Source organism: Ambystoma mexicanum, chromosome 4p, assembly GCF_040938575.1.
Source record: "Ambystoma mexicanum isolate Mex_15411 chromosome 4p, UKY_AmexF1_1, whole genome shotgun sequence".
Classification (NCBI taxonomy): domain Eukaryota; kingdom Metazoa; phylum Chordata; class Amphibia; order Caudata; family Ambystomatidae; genus Ambystoma; species Ambystoma mexicanum.
In genome coordinates, this window is record NC_090927.1 from 1,188,235,410 (window position 1) to 1,188,254,742 (window position 19,333).

Below are 19,333 nucleotides of genomic sequence, written 5' to 3' on the forward strand. Positions count from 1 at the left end.
CTGTTTTTGTGACTCAATCCCAAGGATGCATTGCCAAATGTCTGGCCATAAGCAAGACCCTTTCTGCTGATAAACCAACCCAAGATATAATGAAACAACTCTGTGAACAGTAGATCAGGCAAAAGGTGGGATGAATGCCACTGGCGCTTTCTCAGTATGTAAGGAAAAATAATAGAACAATTAATTAAAGAACTCTAATCACAATAGATCACTCCTGTCACTTCTCCAGAACCACCCAGTACCTTAGGTTCATACAGTGGCCATCCTCTGGAAGCAGCACCCTTCCACAGGCAAAGCCACAGTCCATAGGTTAGAGTAGCCTGTCCTGACACCAAAGAGACGACAAACAGTTTGTAGGGACCTCCGTGCCCGCATGAGGGGGGACACACACACACACACACACACACACACACACACACACACACACTCACACTCACACTCACACTCTCACACTCTCACACGCGAGCAGGGTGAAAGATCCATGTAGGAGGCTCAGTTGGTGCCTGCTGCAACAGGGACCACCCCAAGACCGGGACAGAAGTGTCCAGATCAAGCCCCAAAATATTGCAGGTGAAGGCACAACCCCAAAACCGCATTTAGCAATAGATAGTAATGAAGGGAACGCCATTAGAGAAGTGACAAAGTACCAAACACTATAGGCTAAGTAGCAGTGTGGTCTAAGATCATTTAAAAGCTAAATTATAGAGAATGCATAGGCTGATGGAGATCTAGGAGGCATTGCAGACACAGGCAAATATGTGAACTCTGATGGTGGGCTGGTGGCCGTTAAAGCAGGTCAGGTATGCAAGCAGAATTAGAGAACATTGAATTGGTAGAGGAATGCATGATTCCAGTTGAGAAGCAATGTGGGATCGGCAAGACAGCATTTTACTTTCTTTCACACTTGGTTGTGCATGCTTGGATGGGCTAGTGTCCTCAGTGTGGCACACAGCCTTCTAGTTTGGTTCGCTAGGTGTTGCACGGTGCAGCAGGGAAGTCAGAAAAGGGCATATCTGCAGACGCGACCACTGCAAGACCATGACAATAACAAAGAAGTCTTTTCACACATTTCTTTTACCTTGTTTCCTTAGTTAAACAGTTGCTTAACACCATATATGCATTGTTTTGTCCTCTTGTAAATTGCACTTTAAAGTCACTGTATTCTTGTTTTGGGCGATTATTACTACTACTAATGTTTGCTTTCACTCTTGCTTCACAGTTTTTATTTTTTGTAATGCAACTCACTTCTGGACCTTATATTGTGTGCTTGTTCTACTGCAGTACATGACCAGCATAGTGGTCTAGGAACGTCCATGGTTGTTTGGATTCTATTAATGTATAGTGCTCACAACCAAAAGGGTACCGTGCAGAGTTCACTGCATCTCGGTGCAGATGAAAAAGAAAACATTTGGCGTAGACCGAGAAATTGCTGGGAATTTGGCATACTGTGTCCCTGTTGGATGTATTCAGAATGTAGTCTGGGGAGAAAAAAGTCAGGGTGGGGGAGATAAGAGGTTCGGACAGAAAGTGCAGATGCCAAATAGAGGGAAGAAAAGATGTAAATGTTGGGGCAAGTCCCTGTCTGTGGTAGCTTGGGTGCATTTTAGATCCAATTACAGAGGACCGTGTATCAGGAGAGAAGAAATGAGTTCTAAATAGGTTTGAAAACAAATGGAGTGTCCAAGTGTGGCAGTTTTGACAGCAATAGGTCATTGAGAACAAGTAGTGGTTTGCTGCGTGATGGGCTATAAGTGTGCTCAAGCAAACACATGAAGTGTGGTGGCTTTTTGTGTGGGATAACCTTTAAATCTTTCCCCAGTGGGTACATTTCAGATAGTAATTCTGGGTCTGCCTTGCCTATGGCCAAGTGTGGCCCAGTCAAGAATAAACTGCTGAAGGTTAATGAGAAGGGCAGGTACTACAGCCCAACTGACAAATTCCAGCATTTTGTTGAAAACCTGGCACCCTTAAATGTAAGAGGTTCAGTCAGTATTGAAACTCTCTTCATTCCAAAAGCTGATGCATTGGCATAATTGAATTGAAGAAAAAGAAGCAGCGGGAAAAGATCGAGATCTCCAGGCAGTTCTTCAAGGCACTATTCCTCTTTGTCTTCAAAGCAGAGGAGCCACCACTCCAGGGAAGCCACAGAGGACGCGGTTTGCAGCGACCTTCTCCAACCCAATCCTCTACTCTAGACATATGGGTGGCCTTCAGCCAGAAGATGCTTGACATCTTCACCAAGGCCATCTTCTGCCTGAAGGCTTCAACGATGGTGGCTCCCGCCCGGAAGTTAGCATTTTCGGCCTCGGCTGAGCCCTCAGATCCCACTGCGCTCAAACGAGCTGGCAGGGACTCAGAGTAGAGGGGCAAGATCCTGTCAAAAGACTACTCACTCTCTTTATACATCAGTCCTCTGACCTTGGAACACCCTTACACAGCACCACCTGCATTGATGACGCCCAAGTCGCAAGGCAATGTGCCCCACTCCCTGAGGCGCATATATGTCACATTTGGAGGACAATTATGATGAAGGGGATGCCCTCCCTTTAGGGTTGGACCCTCTCCATCCAGGAGAGACCTGATGGATCTTGTGGTGAACGTGCAGAAGCCAAGGGGCCTGGACACCTCTCCAGCGGTTGACATGCTGTCAGCTCCAAACCCAGGAAAGCCGCAAACTGCTTTTTAGCACTTGATGGCCAAGGTGGTAGAAACCTTGGGGTTGTCTGCTCCTTCACACTGAAGGTGCAGTATGAATTGATGCACATTTTGGACTAGGATCCAAATAAAGTGACCACTTTGCCTTTTAATCGGGCTGTAGAGGGTCCTGTTCTTGATCTCTGGAAGTAACCGCCTCAGTACTCGCTGTTCACCAGGATATGGCTAAGAAGCAAAGGACCAGCCCCTTCAGACCCTATGTTCCTATTGGCCCATGCACCACTGGAAAGTATGATGATGCAGGCTGCTACGGCATACCTAAAGACCATGTCCTTTCTGTTCCTGCCCCCCGACAGGGAGAGCAAACGACTCGATGCATGGGAAAGGAAGATTTGCAGCTCTTCAAGCCCAGGTTTCCATTGTGTGAATGCCTCCTGTGCCCTGGACAAGTTCTCTTTTGGACACTTGTCCATCATGTTGGAAGTGGCCGACCACATCCCTGAGGGCGAGATGCAGGTTGGTTGTGTGGCTCCCGTTAAGGATGGTAAGAAAGCCTCCCGTCAGATCCTTCATTCGGGTCTGGATACCAAAGACTGTGTGGCAAGAATAATGGCCACCAGCACAGTCATACAGATGTTCTTTTGGGTCAGGATGTCTGGGTTTTGCACCAGATGTTGAAGCAAAACCTCTGTATATGCCCTTTGACAGCATGAACCTGTTTGGCACTTAAAGCAGATGAGTAATTGCAGAAATGTCTGGCTTCAAAAGCGACTGCAAAATCACTCTCTAGTGGACCAGCAGCAAGCTCTGCGAGCAGGGACAGGGGATTTTGTCCCTTTGCCAGCTATGCACAGAGAGGGAGAGGTCAGGCCCCCTTGGCCACACAAAGGCAGCAACACCCCAAAAAAGGGAGGAGCCGGGGTGTGCACAGCAGAGGTGCCTCCTCTTCCACTGTGCCCGCAAGCCCTTGGTGCAAAGTTTCTATGAAGAGGACTACCACCACTATACCCCCTATTGGAGGCAGGATATCCCAGTTTGGCAGGGAATGGATGCTTACCACTTCAGATGCCTGGGCCTTAAAGGCCATTCACCAGGGATACCATCTGCCTTTTGCTCTCCACCCTCCAGACCTCCCACAGACCACTTTCTGGGAAACAAGCGTTTGCTACAGGATATCTGCAGCTTCTAACAAAAGGTGCCATAGAACTGGTACCCGGCTCGTAACGAGGCAGGCGTTGGTATTCACCCTATTCTCCAGTACCAAAGAAGGATGGATCTACGGCACATCCTGGATCTGCGAATTCTGAACTTTTACTTGCACACGGTCAAGTTCAAGGTGGTGGCTCTTTCCAAGGTTCTTTATGCTTTGGACCTGGACGATTAGCTGGTCTAGTTGGATTTCCAGGATGCTTATTTCCATGTGGCCATCCACAGAAAACACAGGAAGTAATTGAGATTTAAAGCGAGGAATGGTCACTACCAGTTCCAAGGTCCTGCCATTCGGCCTTTCTTTAGGACCCAGGGTCCAGGGTTTTTCACCAAGCTGCTTGCAGCAGTGGCAGCACGCCTCGGAAGGGAGAGCATTCCTGTTTTGCACATCTGGATGACTGGCTCATCCGTGCCCGCTGCCCAGACCAGGCATCGGCACATTTGTACTGTATGCGCACCCTGTTGCACAGCTTCGGCTTCTCCCTGAACTTCAGGAAGTCTCATTGGACCTGTCACAGGATCTCATGTGGTGGTCCCTGAGAGAAAACCTTCTATGGGAGTTGTTGCTCTGGCCAGCTTGGCCCCAACTGACTGTAATCAAGGATGCATCCTTGATGGGTTGGAGCGATCACCTTGTCAAGGTTTGAACCTTCATGCATGGTTGCTGAAAAACTGAGATACAAGGAGGGGGATTTGTTGAATCATGTCCTGGATGTACTCCTTTCAGCTCTTGGGTTGTTGCTGTGGGAATAATCTGAAACCTGGACCCTTTCACCTGCCCTTCCTCCTCTGTATTGTATTTTCTGCTTTCCTTGGCCTGGAAGAGCCTCCAAATTGGCACTGTAAAGAGGTTTCTGGCCACCATATTTGTCTTTAAAAGAACCCCTGACTAAGGCTCTTTCTTCATGACCGCCACGGGTATGCCATTTTTGTGCGGATTGTGAGTCTAGTCTCGCCCACACTAGTTTGTTACTGCATGGGATTTGGTTAGTGTTGATTTTATAGATAGGCATTCCATTTGAGCCCCTGCATTAATATTCCTTAAGATTGTTCACTCTAAAAGTGATTATACTGGTAGCCATCCTTCCTCTGGACAGGTGAGTGAGCGCCAGGTGTTATCTGTTAAAACTCCATACATGCTTGGGGTGAGGGGGGAGGGTGCTGTTGAGCAGCCCAAAGATGGCTGCTTAGTTTTACTGCACTATGTGCCGCCAAAGAAATACTGTTCAGAAAGGCAGCTATTTGGATCTACTAACCCTCAGAAGCGGAACATATGTTAATGAACCCGTGAGGCACCTTCAGCTCAAGTTTCGGGCTAAACTGACACACCTAAACAGAGATTCTGCCAAGCACGCTGCACGGGGCGACGGGTGGCCCTCGGTCGCCAGCAGGCTGCGGGCTGCATCGAGTGCTGCCCCGAACGACCGCCCTTACACTGGGAGCTGGAGAACAGGTGGCACCCGCCTTTGTGCTTCTACAACCTGAGTTGCACCGACCTGTGAGCGGCCCTGACCCCCGCTGGCCCTGCATCCTCTGGGGGTGACCGAAAGTGTGAAGGCCCTGGAGGGCCTGCTTCCCTGCAAACTTCACTGAGCTCCGTGACGCCCGCTGTCTAGGATGTGGCCAGAGTGCCTACTCGACACCAGTTCAGCTGCCGAGAGCAGCGCATCCAGCTGCCCTTCCCATCTCCCCGTGACCCGCCGTCCATGCTGTGGGCCGGGAAGCTCCCTGCGGCTCCTCCAGGGACCTGAAGCGGACTGGGCGACCTCATCGGATCACGAGAACGCTTTGGAAGGGCGGGCCCAGGCCCAAAACGATGCAGGAACACCATCGGGCCTTCTGGTGGGAGCTGGCCACTGCTTGGGTGCACCGGCATCCTGAATACACCCACACCTGATATCTGCTTGTTGATGCTCTGCTGCCAGTGGCCCAGCGGGTGGAGTACCTAGCTGCTCCCTGCAATACCACGAGCTGCGTGGGACGAGCTCTGAGCCTGGCCCTCATCTGGCCCGGAGCCGACGCCACAGAGGGGAGGATGCTGAGTGGCGGCCCTGTCTTGGCTCCTCCCCTTGCTGCCACACGACACCCAGCAGAGTACAACAAGTAAATGCGTCACCGGGGGTGTGAAGCTGGTGGGCCTTGGGCCTTGCTCACTGTGCTGGCCCCGGACCACGAGGGACATTTGAGTGTTGGCGTCTCCCCACAGCTGACATTGACACTCACTGCTTCCCTGTGAAGCTGTGGCCTCTGATTACGCCACAGCGGAGCTAACCCCATTATGCTACGACGGTGGGCTGCAGTGCCTTTAATACCAATCATCACACGGTGTGACTCCACTATTATCAATGCACAGCAACAGCTAGGATTGTATTCATCGCATCGTCGCCACAACCCAACCCACCAACACTGCTCTGGCTGATGCAAACCTGCCCCATAACGCTTCCCTGGAGGTGGCCCTGCCACCGTAACATCTCTGGGCCCCCTCATTGTGTCAATCGCCCTGCGTGTGCTCAACCACAGGGATCTCTTGGGGCGGATATTAAGACACCATTGCTGCGGCCCCTTAAACAAGTCGGAGCTGGGCTGTACCTGTAGACCCCAGGCCCTGGTTCCCCACTGGGGGTGCTGATTGCTGTATGTTCCATACAACAGACTGGAGCACGCCTGCTGACAGGGGACCCCCTCCATATTAGGGCCCCAGGTAGACCACTTCTCTGGCTTAACGACCGAATCCTGCTGGCTTGGATGTCCATAGGAATGCCACACGCCGATGCGGAGTGTGAGATGAGGAACACGGCGCTCCCCTCTTCCATGACCGAGGCTCCTACTTCAACAGCCCCATGTCCCCTGCCCCCTGAGGAGTTCCGCTGATTCCTCCTTTGACTTGACTATACTGGGGAGCTGGTCAGGATCCCCGTGGCGAGTGAGAGCTCCCTACGCTGCGTGGGTGTCCCCAACACTTGCACTGTATCTGCTTGACTCTCGTGGGCCGAGATACTGAGTCTGTTGTGTTGATGCGAATCAACAGAGCTTATAAAACCACTTGATTACCCTAGAGAAAATACTCACCTACCCATACAATGGCTAACAGATGTTGAGGGGCCAAAAAGGTCGGCGCCATGGATAAATACGCCAAGGCAGCACCCAGGCCTGATCAAGAGCGATCTTCCACAATTCAGGCGGATACGGACATGCAGGTGGACGCCCCACTCCCTGACTTAACTGCCATGATGGAATCCATGGCCAAAAACTTTGCATCCTTTCAAGAAAAGCCCGATGACATAAATGCAAACATAGCGTCACTCAAAACCAAACTCGATCAACATGGAGCCAGGATCACTGAGGCTGAGACTAGGATTGGTGCGAACAAGGATGGGATACATGTACTGCAAGACACTGTGGCTACGCTTACCCGTGACATGAAATTCGTCAAAGCTAAATGTGATGACTTGGAGTCCAGATCGCGCAGGAACAATATTTGCATCGTAGGTGTCCCTGAAACTGCACTCGGAGGGCACATGGAACTCGCAACTGAAAACCTTCTTAAGGACCTGCTCGGGAACCACAAGCTGTCTACTTTCTTTGCTGTTGAGTGTGCACACCGCGCATTGGCCCGCACCCTAAACTCAGTGATTTCCCAAGACCCATAATTGCAAAGATCTTAAGTTACAGAGACAGAGATCACATACTCCAGCTGGCACGAGAGAAGGGGGAGTGTAGCAGGAACGGCAATTTAATGGAGTGAAGAAAATGCTAAGTGAAAGAAATGTCGATTATGCAATGCTATTCCCCGCTCAGTAAAGTTCACCTACAGTAACAAGCTTTATTTTTTCACATTCCCGGACGAAGCAGTGAAATTCATAGAGGCACACATCCCACTAAGCGACCCAGTTGACGACTTGATGGAAAATGATTGAGGGGGAAGCCACCCGCTACCAATTGCTGGTTCCCATTCTTGAGTTCTTTTGACCTTCTGTTCATTGGTTGCTGGTGCCTCTGATGTGCATCACTTATTTTCCAAATTAAACGCTATTCTACCATATGGAGGTCGCCACCCGCATTATTGGGCCTAAGAGCAGTTTCCTGTACTCCATATATACATTGGCCAGCGGGTGGAACTAATTCAAGCCACTCACCTGTCATGAGCTGCTGCAGCACTGATTGACTGAAGTGAGCACTGTTCTTAATGTCTATACTTCTGAGAGGGCGCTAGAGGGCCATCCAAGATGGCGCTTAGGTCTCAGCCCCCACGTAGCCCCGCATCAATCCTGTGAAATCCTGCAGTTCCTGGTGTTGCTGTGTCCCTGAATCCTTGTGCCTGAATTGCTGACTCCCTCAGCTATAACCTCCTGAAATTTTGAGGAAAATCGGTGCTCCCTGCCCGATAATCAGCCCAAGCGGCCCGGCTGTCGAGCATCACAGGGCCGTCCCACTCGACTCCACGCTCCCAGGGCCGGCCACTTTCACTGCAGTCTCCGGTGCGCCCCCTGTGCCGTGCACGGAACGGGTGCCCGGAGTGTCGGCGAGGAAATGGCAGCGGTTCGAAGAACGCTCACCGTCCAGCGACGAGCCTGTGGGAGATCCTGCCCCCCCCCCCTCCCCTCGCCTGGTGCCATCGCCGGAGTGGAGGTTGCAGCCGTGTGACGCCCATGCCGGCGGCAACACTAACAGCAGAGACGGTAGCCAGAAGATCGGGCTGCTTTAAAGACCCCCCTCCCCCCACCCGCAGCCTCCGTCCTCCCCATCTGCTTCGGCATCCGGCTTCCCTGCCGTGGGCCGTGGAGCGTAGGACGCCAGGCGGTGTCTGGGACTTGCTCCCCCTCCCCCGCTCGGAGACGGCGAGCGCACTTGAAGGAGCTGCAGCGACGCAGGGAGCGAGCGAGAGGCTCCGCGTCCAACATCCTCCTCCTCTGAGCCCGTCTACAACCACTGATCCCGCCCGGGCGGTCGGAGCGCCATTGGAAGAGGCGCAGGAAGAGAGCACCCTGCGCGAAGCGACCGCGCGCTGGTGTGGCCCCCTCCTGGAGGTGTTGTTCCGGGGCTGCCGGGAGGTAAGGAGGGGTGGGGAGACTGCGCTATTCCCCAGGAGCGGTCGGTTCTCCTACCCCCTCCCCCCACCCCAACGCCATCTAACTCATTGGCGAGCTCACCACTAGCGGTGGGGGCCCACGGGCAGCTCGGCGCCCCCCAGCATCTCATACACACCAGCCCCCGCTATACCAGGATCAATGCGGCACCCGCGCGCACTGAGCGCTTGGGGAATCCATCAACGCTGGAGCAATCTGCACCTCCAGAAGTGGGGGAGGAAGCAGCTACAACTCGATGAGCAACCACCTTTCTATGGAAGACCACTCGTACCTGCACTGCAGCACATGTGTACATGCATGAGACCCTCACTCTTCCTGTTTAAGTATAAGCCGGTGGGCACTGTATTAAACAACCTTGACACGTATCAACGACGCACCATTACAGTCATCTCCTGATTCTAAGAGGCCCACATGGTGGGTAGCCATTGTCATACGCCAGTCTTGCGCTGAAACTCACCACAGGGTCTCTGTTAACCGAGGAGAGCTCCGCATACGACGAAAGCCGGCCCCCCGCCTCCTCCTGTATTACCACTAAATCACCTATTACAGTGAGCTGCGACCAACCTAGCCCGGAGGTGGGTCCTAGAGAGGTCCGGGGGCACAGCAAGACCACCCGCAGCCCACATCAGACACTTCCAATCTCGCAGCCACGATGGGGAAAAACGATAAATCCCAGAGGAAGCTGAACTTCGAAAGTGGCCTGACCCCCAGGGCTCCTCCCCACCAAGAAGACCAAGCTTCTTCGTCTGTCTGTCCTCATCAGGACGCAACTGCGGATAACCCCTTCGAAATAAAATAAATCCTTCTTGACTTGAAAGCAGGCATTGGCAGTCTGAGTAACAAAATGGACGGTCTCGCATCCAAGGTCGATCTCCTGCAACATCGTATGGACTCCCAGGCCGAACGCATGAACGAGATGGAGCAGAGAGTGTCAAGTCTCGATGAGAGTTCGGCATCCCTATCCAATAAAGTCTCTCAGCTGGAATCGCAGATGAAACTAACCACTGCCAAGTGTGAGGACTTGGAAGGTCGATCGAGGAGGAACAATCTGCAGATAGTCGGAGTGAGAGAACAGCAAACGCAGGAGAAAATGGAAGACTCCGTAGAATCCCTATGCACCAATCTATTTGGCCGCAAGGCCCTGTCCCACCTATTCATAATCGAGAGAGCCCACACGATTCCCGCAACGAGACCAGCACCAGGTGCTCCACCCAGGCCGATAATAGCGAGACTGTTGAACTACAGAGATCGCGACTCCTTACTACGTCTCGTCAGGGAAAAAGGCGAGCTAAGCCACGACGGGGACAAAATCCACTTCTACCCCGATTTCTCCCCAGCAGTAAAGTCACAAAGGAAAACATTTGCTGGCGTCAAACAGAGACTCCGTAACAGTCAACTGCTGTATTCAATGCTTTATCCAGCGCGCTTAAGAATCCAGCACGAGGGAAAGGTCCAGTTCTTCCAAACCCCAGATGAAGCAAATCTGTTCCTGGACCGTCTAGGTCTCCCGGATCAGAACCAGGCTCACCCAAGACCTCAGGGAGACAGAAACCCTAGGAATCCTCCTTAAAGGGCACTTCAAAGCGGAGTACAAGATGCGGCCCAGCCACACAAAGTAATCCAGCTCATTTACAGCAGCACGAGTCGGGGCTGGGTCACTTGGGAGGCCCCAGGTGCACCCAGCACAGCTACTGTTCAGTTACTGTTAGCCTACGTTGAGTCTGTCCAACGAGGTTTGGATCTAACGCCTCGGCATGGTGACTCCATGGGCCTTTTTGGTTAATTGTTGGGTAATTCAGAACCTCCCGGTGGGCCAGTTTGGGGTTGCCCACCCATGGGAGAGTTACGTCTCGGGCCTGTTGGGGTTAGCCCGTAGTTCGAGTCCTCTGAAGTTAAGGGGAAAGTTAAGTGCCAACGGATCCCGACTGTCCTGCTCCTCACCTGCTCCCTACCCGCTGCCAAACTCGTCATCGCACCGGGACTTCCATCCTGTGAGCAAAGACCCCGGCGTAAGCTCAAGTACAACCAGACCACCGCAGCCCGTGAAACCGGAAATGTGGTCCGATATAAAATCTAAGTCGCCCCATTCAATGTTTTAACGTGGAATATAAGAGGCGGCAACATCCCGGCTAAGTCCAGGAAAATTCTACACTATCTTAGACGCCACGAAGTGGACGTGGCTTTGATTCAAGAGACTCATTTTACTCCGGGGAAGGACCACCAGTGGGCCAAAAGCTGGGGCTGCCACAGATACTTTTCATCCTACTCCACATACTCGAGAGGAGTTGCTATCCTCATACACAGGCGGCTCAGTTTCCGGCTACTACACATGGCAAAAGACGAGGAAGGCAGAGCACTATTGGTGAGCGGCATCATCGCAGGTCAGAAAGTGACCTTTGTTAATTCATATGCTCCAAATGTAGATGGCCCCGACAACTTTGGCTGGGTGTTGACACAGCTCTCATCGCTCAATCCGGCAACAATTGTCTGGGGCGGAGACATGAACACGGCAATGGATCCTTTGAGAGACAGATCAACGTCCGCACAATATCCACCCTCCAAGGCTAGTCTCCAGATAAAAGAAATTTGCAATGCGTTTGATTTACAGGACACCTGGAGAGTCTCCAATGGGGAACGGCGGGATTACACCTTTCATTCTGCAGTCCACAATACAAGCTCCCGGATTGACTACTTTTTCACCTCAATAAAGGGCCCCCTGTCATGTGGCGGTGCTGCATCCATCCGAGAACACTCTCAGACCCCTCACCACTCTTCCTTAAGCTCAAACCAGCTAACCCCACCCCGCCACTACAGCGATGGCGCTTCAAACAGGGATCACTTCGGGATGAGGTCTTTGCATCCGAATTAAGAGAGGAGATTGACGTGTTTCTGGAGGCCAACTTGGGTTCGGTCCCCTCGGCAGGCACAATTTGGGAATCCTTAAAAGGTTTCATCAGAGGAGTCTGCCTCGCCAAAGAAAATGGCATTCTCAAGCTTATTGGGAGCGAGCTTACAACTAGCGAAAATAAATTAAAGCAGCTCGAGATCCAGAACTCGGACAAAACCAACCCGGAGTCTGCAGCAGCTTTGAAAACGGAATTACAGAAATTCAACGCAGCAGCGGAGTGTGAGGTTAAATTTCTATACCGCGCCAGCTAAGTCCGTCAATATGGAGAGGGCCAGAAACCAGGTGCTCTATTGGCAAATCTAATCAAAGCTGATAACAAGCAGTTCCAAATTGAAAGGATCACAACCAGGCAAGCTGAGGAAGTCCACACTGACGAAAAGATAGCAGAGGAGTTCAGTCTATTCTACCAAGATCTTTACAGCGCTAAGCACCCGAAAGACTCGAACCTCCTTCTGGAATACCTAGAAGACACTGAACTCTATTGGGTCGAACATCAGTTGCGTGAACCTCAGAACTAACTGATTTCACAGGAAGAGATTAGAGCAGCTATAAAAACCCTACCATCCTCCAAGGCACCAGGCCCTGACGGCCTAACGGGTGAATTTTACAAAGCCTTTGCAGAAACCCTGGCTCCTCTACTGGCAGCAGTATATGAGGAAGCGCTGGAGCTTGGGTCTCTCCCTCGCTCCTCCCGTGTGGCCAATGTCATTCTATTACACAAATCAGGAAAACCACCGGACGAATGCGCCTCGTATCGCCCGATCTCCTTGCTTAACCTGGACAACAAAATTCTGGCCAAGATCCTGGCGAATAGATTGATTCCCCTGATGCCTGCCTTGGTGCTAGCAGACCAAGCAGGTTTCATACCAGGCCACAATATGACCTTCGGCATCCGACGAATGTTTGGAATCATCGAGGCTTTAGACCCAACAGGCCAGGCAATTGCGGTCCTGCTAGTCGCTGAAAAGGCATTTGATTCCGTGGAGTGGCCGTTTATGTTCATGGTCCTCACCAGGATGGGGTTGGGGGCCCGCTTCATCAAACTCGTCTCTCTCCTGTACACCAATCCACAAGCTAACATCGTAGTAGGCACGGCAAAATCGACTTCAATAAACCTGCAGCGTGGCACGAGACAAGGGTGCCCTCTTTCGGCACTAATATTCGCTCTGGTGATGGAGCCACTAGCCTCCAATCTGCGGGAACTCCGTCAACAGAGGGGTCTCATCATCGGCCCACACAAGCCCATCGTATCCCTATACGCCGATGTCGTGGCCCTATTTATACGTGACCCGGAAGTTAATCTGAACCCGATCATGAGGGAAGTCATCAAATTCGGGGCGGCCTCCGGATTGAAAATCAATCATTCAAAATCAGTCGTCTTCCCACTGACTCGAGACACAAAACAGTTTGCCGATGACTTCAGACTCACGTGGAGAACCGTTGGTGTCCGATATCTGGGGATCCAGCTGTCACTAGACCAACAAGAGGTGTTCCGGGATAACTACGAGGAGGTGATCAAGTCCCTACAAGACAAGGTTTCTTTTTTTTTTTTTTTTTTTTATTTTTATTTTTATTGCAATTTCTAGTTTCTTACAAACTTTTATTGCAACTTTCTTCCTTAATCGCTTCACCCTGCATTTACGTTAACATCTGGATTTTGCTAGCTCCTTGGTTCATGACTTCAAAATTTGCTCCAGAAAGTTTATAACTGCACAGGTCAAGTGAACTGAGGTCCCGCTTAAAATTTTCAACCATAGTTCATCCATACAGTCGGTTTGAGGGGCGAACTTAAGTAAATGCAGAGACCTTGTGTCCTTCAGTGAGTGACAATCAGTCAGAAGATGTTTTAGTGATTCTGAGTGGTTGCCACAGAACCTACATGAGGGGTCTTTTACGTTGTCAATGTGTCGTAGAAAGCACATTTGTCTGGTTTTGTGGAGGTTTGTTCTTAGGCGTAAAAAGCCATCTCTATGATGGCGAGACGGGAATGTACTCAGATATTTTGGTAAGCAGTCTAGTTTGTTCGGAATCATGCTTAGGTCTATTGCAGTCTTTAATTCATTGAGTTTTTCCAAGTTGGCAATCCAGAGATGACGTCTCAGTTTTTTTTTTGCATTTTGGGGTCGTTCTATCAGCATCTCCATGCTGATATGAGCAGCTTGCATAATTGTTTTTACTTTTTCGGCCCATACTTCTTGTAGGGTGTTTGAATTTAAGTTTGTTTGTGGGTTGAACAATTTATATGCTGGTTCAACCTTCTCCAACGATATCTTTCGTAGTAAGGTCATTGATTTCCAAATGACAGCTCCGTACATTGGTTCAAGTCCCAATTCATGGCGGATTACTGTTACTGACAGGTATTTAGGTAATCTTAGTACGCGGCGCCAGAATAAGCCCTCAAATTTAGGCCAGACTCTGAAGTCGATATTCCAGCCTGTCTCTGCACCAAACGTCAGAGATGGTATCACCTTTTGTTGGTAAAAGGTTCGTACTGGAATCAGAGAGAATTTTCCAAATTGTGAATGTATCTTTGCACCTTGTAAAGATAAGGTTTTTATTCTTTTGTCAAGTTCGGACACCCAGCTCCATTCTCTTATGGACATAGAGAATGGAATGCCCAAGTATCGAATTGAGGTCACTTCCTCAATCGGGACGTTGTTTAGAAACCATTTGTATTTCTTATTTTTCTGAGTTACGCCATGACCTAATTTCAGAATTTTTGTTTTGTCCACATTAATTTTTAGGTCATGATCCATCATATAGGTGTTCAATGCATTTAGTAGCCGCTGTAGCCCTATTTGCGTTTTGTCAACTAAGACAAAGTCATCGGCGTAAATCAGATAACTTACAGGGAATCCATTGAGTTTGGGAGGAAAGCAGTGGGTGTTTATTAATGTGTCTGATACATCTGCAATGTATAATTTGAAGAGTTCCGCTGCTAGGGGGCAGCCTTGTTTCACTCCCTTTTTCGTTGGAATAGCTTCAGAAAGAACACCATCCTTGTTCAACCTTATTTTAACTGATGTAGATTCATGTAGGGCTTTTATGGGATTTAATATATTTGGAGGACAGTTCCATTTATTCAGTTTTCCCCAAAGTTTTTCTCGGTTGATTCCGTCGAAAGCTTGTTGCAGGTCTATAAATGCAAAGAACAGGGTTCCCTTGTGTCTCATGGCTTCCAACTTTAGTAGATTGAGTATAGCAAGGTTGTTTTCAGTGCCCACTCCTTTTGTAAAGCCAGTTTGACGTACATCGTTTAATCCGCAGCAACGTGCCCAGGCTGAGATCTTTTCTTGAAGGAACGAGGCAAAGACTTTCCCAATAGTATCTAATAACGCGATAGGGCGATAATTGGCAGGTACATCTCTGTTGCCCTTTTTATAAATCGGGACGATAATGGCCTCCAACCAGGAAGACGGAATTATCCTGGATGAGGCTATTGTCACAAATAGATCGGCCATGAACTTTGCCCATTCGTGGGGGTGTTGTTTAAGCATGATGTTCGATATGCCATCTGGGCCTGCTGCTCGGGAATTTTTTAACTTTGATATGGCACCATGTATGGTCTTTGCGGTCTCAGCAATATCCCAGCGTACGTCTCCACCATTTTTCCCATCCACCAACATGGTGCTAGAGGGTGAGAAGATGTTTCTAAAATGTGCTACCCAGGCCGCCTCGGGAATACCATTTGCCATGATTACAGCTTGATTTGGCTGATCCATATTTAAGATTTTCCAAATGTTTCTGGTGTTCTGAGATCTTATCAAGGACAACATCTCCTCGCCACGTTCTTGGTCACGTTGGAGGGCAAAAGCTTTTGTCCAATTTCGGTATAGTTGTTTTCGGTGTTTAATTTTTGCTACTTTATTAACACTGCTTTCCGCTCTTAGTTCTTTCAGATCTTTCCTCAGTTTCTTCTTCTCGTTGTTCTGGGCTACACTCCATGTGTGTTTATGATTGGACACTGACGTGTTCTTTCTTGGGTAGGAGCTGGCCACGGTTAGGAGAATGGCGGGATAATCGGTAAAGGTTGTCGATGCTTCATTTCTTGATTGAAAGTCGGCAGTGAGGTGTTGTATCTGTTTAGAGGACATCCGAATTCTGTTTCGGCTGGCGTTCACCTCTAAGTCGGTGCATGTCGTGCTGCTTAGACGCTTACAGTGAGGTTGCCAGTGCATTTTCAACGGAAAATGGTCGCTGTTCTTCGTTGGCGTAATCTGCATATTGATAATTGATGGCATCAGATTATTTGACACCCAGATGTAATCCAGAGTTTTCTTTAATCCCATGTTCGTCCACGTAGTTTGCGGTGGAGTGTCACCCGGGACATTGCCGTTTAACATTGTACAAGACAAGGTTTCTCGCTGGAAGACGCTCCCACTGACAATCTGGGGCAAAACCTCTTTAGTCAAAATGGTAGTACTGCCAAAACTACTGTACCTCTTCAATAATATCCCGCTGCTACTACCGCAATCCTTCTTGAAAAGGCTGAAAAGTTTGGTTCTTTATTTACTTTGGGCTGGCAGACCAGCCAGAGTAGCGTACTCAATACTGACACTCCCTGTGTCCAACGGTGGACTGGCCCTCCCCGACTTGGAGAAATATTTCTGGGCAGCTCAGGCACAGTACCTCAGCCACTGGTACGCAACGCAATCAATTCGTCCTCATGTACAGGTGGAACGGGCCCTGGCAACTCCCGATTTCCTGACTGCAGTGGTCCTCGGCCAGCTCCCCGTTCCCAACCGCACGATGAACGTGACGCTCACAACATACAAGGTCTGGAAGACTCTGGCAACGAAGCTTGGGGTGCAAACAAGGTACTCTCCCCTCTTGCCGGTCAAATTTATTCCTGGAATCCCCCTAACATCAGAGAAAGTGTTTCACCAGTGGGTCGATAAGCTGCATATACAATCCCTAGGGGACCTATTCACAGAAGAGGGCTTCCTGACACCAGACCAAGCCAAACAGAGAGGGGGCAACACTGCTCTAGACGTGTTCCTCTACTTCCGAACTCGCTACACCCCGCAGACCCATCTGCCAGACTTCCCGCGTCAACCCCCTACTTGGCAATTGCTGCATGAGGTCATTCAAGCACAAGGGGACGTCAGGTTGGTGTCACAAATATACAAAGCACTAACCGCTGGAACACCACCCGTCAACACTGGGGCGAACACCAGATGGGAAAGAGCGCTAAATACAAATATAACAGATGCAGACTGGGGCTACATATTGAATCAGACGAAGAAAATTGCACTCAATTCCCGGCTCAAACTTATTCATTTTAATTTTCTCCACCAAACATATCACACACCTGAAAAAACGAACAAACATCATCCAGACATCCTGGCAGAGTGCAAGAGATGCGGAACCGTATCCGCGAGCTTTATACATTTGGGATGGGAATGCCCTGAAGTAGCCCCCGTCTGGAACCGAGTGCTGGATACGTCAACGGCAATCGCGGGAGAAGCAATACAACCGAGATGCACGGCAGCGTTGCTGGGAATGACAAGATTGCTATCCGCTCCCTCGAGGAGACTGGCCGGTGTCCTACTGACACTAGCCCGCAGGAGATTTGCCATGGCATGGGGCCGCGGTCCCCCTCCTTCCTACACTGCCTGGCGAAAGGACCTACTCTACTACCAGGATGTAGAGGCGGACTTCATAAAACTTCTCCCTCAGCACGCGCGCCCGCCTGACATATGGGGCCCGCTGATAACTTTCCTGATAAATGAAGAAGAGTCAGCACGCCCTGATGCAGTCTTAAATTCAGGCCAATAATCCCTTATACGGGGATTCGGCGGGGAGAACTGTTGTCCACCAGTGACTCTACCTGGGAGCAGCGGGGGGTCAGGGGAGGAATACGGGAGGGGGGATGGAAGGGACTCGAGTTGATGCGCTAAGTTTATAATCCACCCTAATGTGGGTGTGTATTTGTTCGGTGTGTTAAATACCAAAAAATAAAGGTTTTAATGTCTATACTTCTGACGATTTGTTTCTCTGCTTTCTGCGATTTATTGTGTAACTGAGAACACTAACCGCCATAACAAGCAATGAAGAGTGGTTTATACCAAGCCATATATGAATGTTGGTCACACTGCAGCGGCGCACCCCACTGCGGCTGCAATGGTTACTTTTACAGTCTTGTTGTGTTTGTGCCCCAGTTGGGCCTGCGGCCTGTGTGTGCCGAGTTGGGAGTGGCGCACCAGTGACTGCCTTAGAGGGGGGAGGAGCTACACTGCTCGTTGGAGTTGGGCAGTGAGGATGGGGGGTGGAAATGTTAGGGAATACTACATAGAAAATGGCGGGAGTGGCGTGGAACAGCGCATGGTGAGCAGGCAACATGACACTATTGTTTACACGGTACTGATTGTGGAAAGACGTGGTTGCTGGGATGTCCCAAGAAGTCACAATATGGCTACCAGGTTAATGACATGGAATGTCCGTGGATTAAGCGACTTTACTAAGACCCACAGAATTTCTGCTTATGCTCAAAGACATTGGTGAAGATACTCCTATTACAAGAGACTCATGCCCTGGGGCTCCTTGCATCAAGCCTATCGCCGACCTGGGGTCCCAACAGGTTCTACACAACATGCTCCACAAAATCCAGGGGAGCATTAATGCTAATTCACAAATCAATAAAATTCTGGTTGAAGAACAGCCATATAGACCCCGAGGGGAGATATGTTATCCTACATTGTATGTTATCAAACGAGGAATGTTTGCTTGTAAACGCATATGGTCCTAATGTTGACACCCCTGAATTTTTCGACGCAGTGGTTTCCTTACTTATGAGCTACATTGGGGTCCCTATCATCTGGGGAGGAGATATGAACCTGATATTAGACAACGATCTTGATGAGACGGGAACATCCCCGAGGGCTATGTCCCGGGCGGCTCGTAGATTACCCGCACACACACATATCGCTGGGCATACGCGAGGCCTGGAGAACACTTCACCCGCACGCGCGGGTATATACCCATTATTCGTCGGTGCATAGCTTGGCCAGGATCAACCTGTTTCTACTATCTGGCGGACTAATCAGCAGGATTGTAGATACCCAGATATTTGCCCGTATGCTCTCAGACCATGCCCCAGTGACGGTGCTTGTAGAACTGGGGGCTGCCCCACCTGCCCGCTCCACCTGGCGCTTCAAGTCGGAGGCGAGGCACTACCTTGATATAGTGTTTAAAACGGAGATCCTCGCTGATATAAAAACCTTTTTTAAATGCAATACACAACATGATGCGACCGCCGGAGTTCGCTGGATGGCCTTTAAGGTGTACATTAGGGGCATGTCCATCTCAAGGGAAGCAGGAATACTGAAGGCCATAAGGCGTGACTTACACTGGTCAGAGTCTTATGCTTAAAGATCTAGAGCGGGAATGTGCCACATCATCTACCCCTGCCAAACTAGCACAGATAAGAAAGGAACTCAAAATGTTTGAATCACATGCCATGAGAGAATTACAA

General features: G+C 50.0%; 1 protein-coding gene across 6 annotated transcripts in view; it reads left to right on the forward strand.

Annotated features, from left to right (window-relative positions):
- The window catches only part of STXBP5 (syntaxin binding protein 5), a 2,430,573-nt gene that overhangs the window by 2,143,533 nt on the left and 267,707 nt on the right, over positions 1–19,333 (forward strand). The gene's annotated exons all lie outside the window — the stretch shown is intronic.